Source organism: Protopterus annectens, chromosome 6.part0 (genome assembly GCF_019279795.1).
Source record: "Protopterus annectens isolate FY-2018-M chromosome 6.part0, PAN1.0, whole genome shotgun sequence".
In the NCBI taxonomy this organism is placed as follows: Eukaryota; Metazoa; Chordata; order Ceratodontiformes; family Protopteridae; genus Protopterus; species Protopterus annectens.
Genome location: NC_056737.1, coordinates 1,185,102,608 through 1,185,112,607, shown reverse-complemented (window position 1 = coordinate 1,185,112,607; position 10,000 = coordinate 1,185,102,608). Strand labels below are relative to the sequence as shown.

The window sequence follows — 10,000 nt, the reverse complement described above, 5'->3', positions numbered from 1 at the left end:
AGGTGGTTACTTTAGGGAGGGAGCTACTCTGTACCAGTGAGCCTGAAGGTGAGCCACAGCTGCTTGGGGGTACTGATGGTCCCTTGGATAGAGTGACTGCAAAGGTAGAGGTGAGTAGTAGTACCCAGGCTGACAGTGAGGCACCACTGTCAGAGGATGCCAGACTTCATGTGGAAGGGGAGCTGGGAAGGGTTAAAAGGAGAGACTTGAGACAGGGTCAGCTCTCAGACCCTGCATTGCAAGGCTTGAGATAGGTAGCTAGGGAGGCACATGATTCTCAAGGGAAGGGGGAATCTGTATACTGGGACAAAGGGTTACTATACAGAGAGTGGACCCCTGAAGGAGGGCTAAAAGGTGAGAGAGTACAGCAGTTGGTAGTGCCTAGAGCCTACCATCTGGCGCTTCTAGCCATAGCCCATGATATTTTCTTTGCAGGTCATATGGACATAAAACATACAAAGAGGGGTATTATGCAGAAGTTCTGTAGGCCTGGAATTTCCGGAGATGTAACAGGGTACTGCAGGACCTGTGAGCAGTGGAAAAGGTAGGCAAGGCAGGAGACAAGGTGAGAGCTCCTTTGATGCCTTTGCCTGTGATTGAGGAGCCATTTCAGAGAGTAGCTATAGATATTGTGGGTCCTCTGAGTACCCCAAGTTCCACAGGGAAAAAAGTATATCCTAGTGGTAGTGGGTTATGCTGCACGATACCCTGAGGCAGTGGCTTTGTCATCCATTGAGGCAGAAAAGGTAGCAAATGCTTTGTTAGAGATTTTCAGCAAGTTAGGTTTCCCAAAAGAAATACTGACTGACAGAGGTGGCGATTTCATGTCAGACTTGCTAGTTTGTCTGTGGAAATCCTGCTGGGTGAAGCACATGAAGAACACCCCCTACCATCCTCAGACTAATTGTCTTGTTGAAAGGTTAAACTCTACAATCAAGTCTGTGCTACGGGCATATGCAGATCAGTTTAAGAGGGAGTGGGACAAATATTTGCCCCATCTGTTGTTTGCTTACAGAGAGGTTCCCCAGGAATCCACAGGTTTTTCACCCTTTGAGTTGCTCTATGAGCATAGGGTGAGGGGACCTGTAGATTTAATTCAAGATGAGTGGGATGGTGAGTGCAAGTCTCGCAAGGAGTCTGTTGTGGCATACACTCTAAACCTCAGGACAAGGCTCAGGGAACTCATGGGCTTGACCCAGGAGAACCTGGCAGAAGCCCAACAACAGACAAAGGTGTGGTATGACAGGAATGCTCGAGCTAGAGAGTATGCTTTGGGGCAGCAGGTCATGGTCCTCATTCCTGTCAGACACAACAAGCAGCAAGCAGCTTGGGAGGGATCATACAAGGTGGTAAGAAATGTAAGTGATGTTAACTGCATGGTGGAACTGTTAGGCAGATGGCAGGGGCACAAATTGTACCATGTTAACATGAAAACTTACCATGATAGGAAGGCCCTTGTGCTGAGAATTTGCAGTGGATTGCAGGAGTAGACTGAGGGAGATCTGGGGACTGATCTCCTTAGTGATGCTCAGGCTGACACCTCAGAGGAAGGGGTAGCAAGGTCCCAGCAGCTATCTCCTACCCAGGTTCGAGAAATCCAAGCAGTGTTGCAGGAATTTGGAGACATGTTCACTGGGAAACCAAGGTGCACCCACCTGGTGCAGCACCAGGTGGATACAGGACCCCAAAGGCCTATTAGACAGGCCCCTTATAGGGTGCTAGAGAGAGTCAAAGAGACTCTGAGGGAGGAGGTACAGGAGATGTTGGAACTAGGAGTGATTCAAGAGTCCAATAGTCCCTGGGCCTCTGCAGTAGTGCTGGTGCCAAAGAAGGATGGCAGCACTAAGTTCTGTGTGGACTACAGGAAATTAAATAGTCACACAGAGTCAGATGCTTACCCCATGCCTAGGGCAGATGAAGCCCTAAAGCATTGATCTTACCAAAGGTTACTGGCAGGTGCCCTTGACTCCCAGTGCTAGACAGACGTCAGCCTTTGTGACTCCTTTTGGCTTGTATGAGTTCACAAAGATGCCCTTTGGGAGGAAGAATGCCCCAGCGACTTTCCAGAGGCTGGTAGATCATATCCTATCAGGAGCAGGAGGGTTTGCCCTTGCTTACCTAGATGATATTGCCATCTACTGCCATTCCTGGCCAGAGCACCTTCAGCATGTCAGGGAGGTGCTGAGCAGACTACAGAGGGCAGGGTTGACCATTAAACCATGCAAATGTCAGGTGGGTATGACAGAGGTCTCCTACCTAGGACATAGAGGGGGGAGTGGTAAGATAAGGCCAGAACCTGTAAAAGTGGAAGCTATTCAGGCATGGCCTGCACCTGTTACTAAAAAGCAGGTGAGGGCATTTTTAAGGACAGCAGGGTACTACAGGAAGTCCGTCCTCAGTTATAATGCCAAGCAGATAAGGTAGTGTGGACCCCAGCATGTGAGCAGGCATTCCAGAAGCTTAAAGAAGCTTTGGGAGGACCCCTTGTGTTAGCCAGTCCAGATTACAGCAAAAAAATTGTTGTGCAGGTGGATTTTTCAAACCATAGGGTGGGGGCTGTACTTAGCCAGATTTCTTCAAAGGGCAAAGAGCACCCAGTGGTTTATCTCAGTCATAGGCTCCCAACCCAGGGAGGAATGCTATGCAGCTGTAGAAAAGGAATGTCTGGCCATAGTGTGAGCATTGCAGAAACATCAGCCTTATCGACATGGAAGGAAATTCACTGTTATAACAGATCACAACCCTCTAGAATGGTTAAACAGAGCCAGCCAGGAAAATGCCAAGTTGCTAAGATGGAGCCTAGGGTTGCAAGCATAAGATATGTCAGTGCAGCACCGCAGTGGGAGTAGCAATGCCAATTCAGATGGACTCTCAAGACAGGGAATAGGGTAGGTATACTCAAATAGACCTGACCCTCTCAAGCGGTGTTTCTCAAGGGTCTTGAAAAGCTAGCTTGAGTTCTCCGGGGGAGGATGTGAAGACTGGTAGAGAAGGGTAAAGGCTGCCAGCCTAGCAAGATAGAATTGTGCAGATACTTCTATCATTTGTAAACATGAATGTAAACTACAGGGTTGTTGTCTTAAATGTAAAGAAATGCTGTTACAAAAATGTGGCAACAGTGCTCTCTACTGACCCAGTAAAAGCATGTGGTGACCCTTTCAAGTCTAGATGAAGAAATTCTTTCTATTGTTTTAACCAAGAGTTAAATTGATAGACTTAAACATGCAAATGTATTTTATTTCTCTGTTCCTGACCAGCTGCAAGATAAAAGGGAGATGTTAAGAACATAAATGCAGTTAATGTGTAGCCTGGGGACTTCAGGAAAGTGTAAAAGATGATGTAATGTTTAGCAGAACTACACTGAGAACCAGAGATTATTAAGCATTTTGATCTTGGACATCCAACTCAGCACTGCCTATGCTCTATATTTGTAAGCTATTTTAGAATTGTACTTTCTTTGAGAAATAGTTAGGAATGAGAAAGTTTAGACTAAGTGTTTTTCTGTATTCATATCAGCCCTTTTCTACTGTATTGATTTAAGTATTTATCTGTGATATCTGAACTCTTGAGTAACATTGTATTGTAGTAGTATTGTCTTGTGTCTTTATTATTTATTATTAAATATTTTTAAACACTTTCAACTATGGCTGTTTTATGTAGAAATAATTGAAGCTCCAGAGTACATTGCATGTCTTTGGTAAAACTGTACCAGGCCCCTCTAATAGCTTTAGCCCTGGGTCACACTTACTATTGGATAATAATATTGCACAGTAATAATTGGACACCCCTTTAAGGGCCTGAGAGTAGCTGATAAATATTAGCTGGGTGGTGGCAAGTGGTACTACCGTATAGTCTGGGTAAAAGGGGTACCGCTGGAGAACCTGTGCCAGCCTTCCCCAGGAGTGTCTGTGAAGTCATGTGAACTCTTATCTCAAAGTGTGTGTGTGTCAGCTACTTGGGCAGGGACACGAAGCACTGATTGGACAGAGAGGGTGCTAGAGGTTTTAGCTTGCCCAGCTAGGCTGAGATCTGGACCCTATAGCTGTGCCAGTGGGGAGTCTTATTGGGGACCTGGAGAGCAAGGAAGCAACCAGCCCCAGACTGATTGTGATATCTGTGTGCACTTAAGGGAAATTGCACTTTACTGTGTGTATTTGTTATCCTTTCTCCCATATGAGATGCCCCTCACTGGTGTTGGTGGTGAGGATTGAGGCTCCTTGATTGCTGGGCCAGGGCACAGGCATCATACTACCCACAATTTTTTGAATGAAGAAAACCATACAGATGCTATGGTGCCTCAGACACAGCCTAAGATCAAAGAAAAGGAGGATCCCCCCCCAAGAAGAAGTAAGAACAGCACTAAGGAAAATAAAGTTTGAGAAAGTAGCTGGCTTAGATGAGATTACAACAAATATGATCAAGATGCTGAGTGAGTTAGGAGGAAATGGATCCTGAGGCTAATCATAGCAATATGCAAGGCCATGGAACGTATTATCATGGAACTTATAAAAAAAAGATATTGGCAACCTTCAAACACTAGACCTCACCCAGTTTGGGTTCGTGGAGAACCGATTCTGTCTCCTGAACCTGATTGACTTCTTTGAATCAGTCTCCAAAGCCGTGGATGAGGTTAAGGCAGTTCACACAGCCTATCTGGACCCTACCAAGGCCTTTGCTACAATCCTGCACTCTGGAATCATAGATAAACTTACTAAGCTGGGCATTAATCCCTGCATCACTCAATGGGTTGCCAACTAGCTTACTGACAGAACCCACACTGTAAAAGTATCTGACTCCAAATCCAGCTCCAGACAAATGACAAGTGGAGTACCTCAGGGTTCAGTCCTAGGACTGCTCTTGTTTGGCATCTACTTCTCTGAAGTACAGGCAAACTCTAAGGGACTCTGGCTAGCTAAGTTTGCAGATGACTGCAAACTGGGAGCCATTATTGAATCCCCAAATGATGTGGATACTCCATAAAAGGGCCTTACAAAAACAGATGCTTGGTGCCAGAGCCATAGGCTCAAGCTCAGTGCCAAGAAATGTATAGTTATCCCCTTTGGGAAAAAAACATGCACCCATGAATTACCACATAAGTGGCAGTACACTAAACACCAAAAGTGTGATAAGAGACTTAGGGACACAGGTGGACAGTGGTCTCACCTTCAATAACCACATCACCACAACAGTCAGGAAATCCTTCTATGTGGCACACCGCATCACTAAGGGCTTTTCATCCAGAAAAAAAGGAGGTCATTGTCTCACTGTAATCATCCCTCATTAGACCCATTATAGAATACAATGCCCCATTTGGTATGTACCTCTCAAGACATCTGCAACAACTGGAAAGGCAGCAGAAATACCTCACTAAAAGAATCACAGGCTTAAAGCAGATGCTCTATGCTGACCATCTTAAAAAACTCCAGCTGTACTCTGTCGCATATTGTCTACTCAGAGGTGATCTCTGCTTAACATACAAGGCCATGTCAAACCCAGAGCTGTTGGACATGCTACACTTAAAGAAATCTCAATCCCTCAGAGCCACATGCTCCAGGGATCTAAACATTGTCATCACAATAAACAAAACATGCTGGAGGGATAGGTTCCTGCCCCAGAGACTCCCCAGACTCTGGAATATACTGCCCATACATGTGAAGCAGAGTGCCTCCTTGGCCTTCTTCAAAAGGAACCTTGACGATTGGATGGGAGAAAGGAAATTCACCCCAGGGATCACGTCAGTCGCCCTGCTAGACAGGGGACCAGGGAAGTAAATTGTGTGGGAAGAAATATCCAGGGAATTGTTATGGCTAGGCTTGTATAGGCCCTAGGGCCGATAGTCTAGTACCAACCTATGAACCTATATAGAAAGAAAGGCATACCACATGTTACTGTAAAATAAGCATTCTAGTGCCAATGTACAAGAACATAGGCTACATTCGCAAGAGTACAGAGGCATCAAACTCTTGTCACATTGTATGAAGGTTCTATAGATAAACAAGTATGCAGAGAAGTAGAAAGTAAAATGGGGATGAGCAATTTAGATTCATATCAGGATGCTGCACAACCATTCTGATGTTTGCAGTGAGACAGATAGTTGAGAAGAAGCTAGAGATGAGGAAAGAGTCCCACCGGGCATTCCATGACTTGGAGAAAGCATATGAAAAGTTGATTTGGACAGTCTTGCAATGCTTTGAAGTCCTGGAAACATTGGTAGAATTAGTGCAGGTTATGTATAAGGACCCAATGACATAAGTGCAAAGAGTGTTCAGGCTCATAGAGTGTCCCTAGTGGGAGGTGTGTTTCAGGTTTCAGTTCTGAGCCTAGTTATTTTCTGACTATTTTTTTGGGGGGTGGGGGATTTTTCTTGCTTTCCTGCATCATCCTACTGCCTGATACCCCTGTGGCTTATCCATGCTAGGTTTACCAACTCCTAAACGTCTGCAGCTACTCCCTTAAGCAGGATGTGGTTGTGGAACTAAGGTGTCTGGGGAGGTCTTGCTGCTACTCCCTTAAGCAGGATCTGGTTGTAGAACCTAAGGTGTGTGGGGAGGTCTTGCTGCTACTCCCTTAAGCAGGATCTGGTTGTGGAACCTAAGGTGTCTGGGGAGGTCTTGCTGCTACTCCCTTAAGCAGGATCTGGTTGTGGAACCTAAGGTGTGTGGGGAGGTCTTGCTGCTACTCTTTCCACTAGAAGATATTTCCCTTTTTATTCCACCCATTTCACACCCCCTCCACAGCAAATGTGGTAATGTTTAAAAGGCAGTGGTGAAATGTGGGCATGCAGTGTATTACTCCATCTTCATAGTAATCCAGCCAAGCCCACTACCCTCATTCCTTATTTAGGACTTCCTCCCAAATCGTCCATCTACAGCTTTCACCAAGGGTGAATGTGAGAAGTATCCATGTAGCCACTCTCCCTAATGATGGATGCACCCATTCCTCGCCTGTCCAGTCTCTCAGTCGCCAGACTCATGTGGGCTGACCTGGACTGTAGTCAGGGCATTATCTCTCTATGTCACTGGAGCAGCTCCTGCTTTTTTTTTCTAGTGATGGACTACATTAGCAAACAGGTCCGACAGGACAGATAAATAAAGAAGCTGTATGCTGATGATGTGGCATTACAGGCAGACTGTGAGCAAGACCTTCAGCAAAGGGTAGTGGAATGGAGTGGAAATCTCAAGGCACATATACTGAAACCAAGTACAGAGAAGACAGATGCAATGACAGCAAATGAGAGAAATCAGAAGTTGAAAACTGAAATAAATTGGAGAATCGTGGAACAGTATCTTTGAGTGGTGGGTGAGGAGAAGTGAAACTTGAATAAGGAGGTCAAATATAGAAATAGAGTGGTGCAGCAAAATGGCACAGAGAGTCAAGGGTAGTGTATTGCAATACAATGCTAAAGAAACTGTAAAGTAAGATGTAAAAAACAGTGGTGTGACCAGTACTACTGTTTGGTACAGAAACACGGTACTCCAACACCATGAATTCTGAGAGATGGTACCAGATGACACGGTACTCCAACACCATGAATTCTGAGAGATGGTACCAGATGACACGGTACTCCAACACCATGAATTCTGAGAGATGGTACCAGATGACACGGTACTCCAACACCATGAATTCTGAGAGATGGTACCAGATGACACGGTACTCTAACACCATGAATTCTGAGAGTTGGTACCAGATGACATGGTACTTCAACACCATGAATTCTGAGAGATGGTACCAGATGACACGGTACTCCAACACCATGAATTCTGAGAGGTGGTACCAGATGACACGGTACTCTAACACCATGAATTCTGAGAGTTGGTACCAGATGACATGGTACTTCAACACCATGAATTCTGAGAGATGGTACCAGATGACACGGTACTCCAACACCATGAATTCTGAGAGGTGGTACCAGATGACACGGTACTCCAACACCATGAATTCTGAGAGATGGTACCAGATGACACGGTACTCTAACACCATGAATTCTGAGAGTTGGTACCAGATGACATGGTACTTCAACACCATGAATTCTGAGAGATGGTACCAGATGACACAGTACTCCAACACCATGAATTCTAAGAGATGGTACCAGATGACACGGTACTCCAACACCATGAATTCTGAGAGGTGGTACCAGATGACACGGTACTCCAACACCATGAATTCTGAGAGTTGGTACCAGATGACATGGTACTTCAACACCATGAATTCTGAGAGATGGTACCAGATGACACGGTACTTCAACACCATGAATTGTGAGAGATGGTAGCAGATGACATGGTACTCCAATACCATGAATTCTGAGAGATGGTACCAGATGACACGGTACTCCAACACCATGAATTCTGAGAGTTGGTACCAGATGACACGGTACTCCAACACCATGAATTCTGAGAGATGGTACCAGATGACACGGTACTCCAACACCATGAATTCTGAGAGATGGCACCAGATGATATGGTACTCCAACACCATGAATTCTGAGAGGTGGTACCAGATGACACGGTACTTCAACACCATGAATTCTGAGAGATGGTACCAGATGACACGGTACTCCAACACCATGAATTCTGAGAGATGGTAGCAGATGACACGGTACTCTAACACCATGAATTCTGAGAGATGGTAGCAGATGACACAGTACTCCAAACACCGTAAGGAAAAATGGGAAAAAGGGGAAGTGATGATGATGATGATGATGATGGTGATTAATACTTAGTCACTATTTCCCTTCAAGGTTCAGAGCTTTATAATTTGTTCAATTTTTGCGTCAGAAAAAAAAACAACTTCTCTTATCTGTCTGTATGTCAGGGTGCCTGTTATAATTGTAAGGCCCATAATAGTAGTTGACAGAACACCAAGTTACACACATGACTGACATGCAGGTATACCAAAAGCCACCCGTAGCAGTATGTTAGAGTACTCCCTTTACTTTGAGGTGCAGACATTCCAGAGTTACTGTAAATAAGTATCAGGATTTCATGGGGGCATAGCCTTCTACTGGTGGGGGCAAAAGGCAAAGCTCTCATGCAAAAAAATACGTTATTTGTCCTTCAAATGAGACATTACACCAAGGTCCCATCTGCCTGAGTTAGTGGGAGCCAAGGTTAATGTAAAAGATTCACTGGTAGCAATCAAAAAAAGAGTAGGGATATTATCTTGGTGCCCTTGGCAAATTTTGATTAGTGAGTATAAATACCTCCTTTGTTCTCCCCCGAAAAGAAACTGCTGATCTAGTGGGAATAACCCAGCCCGCAAAGTATTAATAAATTAAATTAAATTAAACTAACATTTTAAGAGTGACTTTGAAATTTGCAGTTTTTTGTTGAATCCCAATTTATTTGTTAAACACTTGGAACTGGCAGTTTTCACTTTTACACCTGTGATAGGAGTTGATTGGGACACTTTCCAGTCCCCTTTTGTTCCACATGAATATACTACTCACCGCAGGTACCCTAGGTCACCTTGCAGCTTCCTGGCCAGCATGTCATTGTCCTTTTATTTCTCCATCATCCTCCCCAATCTATACTACACATTTCTTATCCTGTACCACATGCAAATGAACACCCCTTATGCACATTAACACCCCCTTATGCACATTAACACCCCTTATGCACATTAACACCCCTTATGCACATTAACACCCCTTATGCACATTAACACCCCCTTATGCACATTAACACCCCTTATGGACATTAACACCACTTATGCACATTAACACCCCTTATGCACATTAACACCCCCTTATGCACATTAACACCCCTTATGCACATTAACACCCCCTTATGCACATTAACACCCCCTTATGCACATTAACACCCCTTATGCACATTAACACCCCTTATGCACATTAACACCCCCTTATGCACATTAACACCCCTTATGCACATTAACACCCCCTTATGCACATTAACACCCCTTATGCACATTAACACCCCCTTATGCACATTAACACCCCTTATGCACTACTTCTCCTCCCGTTTGGGTACACATGCCTACC

General features: G+C 44.8%; 1 protein-coding gene across 1 annotated transcript in view; it reads left to right on the top strand.

Moving 5' to 3' along the window:
• LYNX1 (Ly6/neurotoxin 1) overlaps positions 1 to 10,000 on the top strand; it is a 168,550-nt gene that overhangs the window by 157,901 nt on the left and 649 nt on the right. The gene's annotated exons all lie outside the window — the stretch shown is intronic.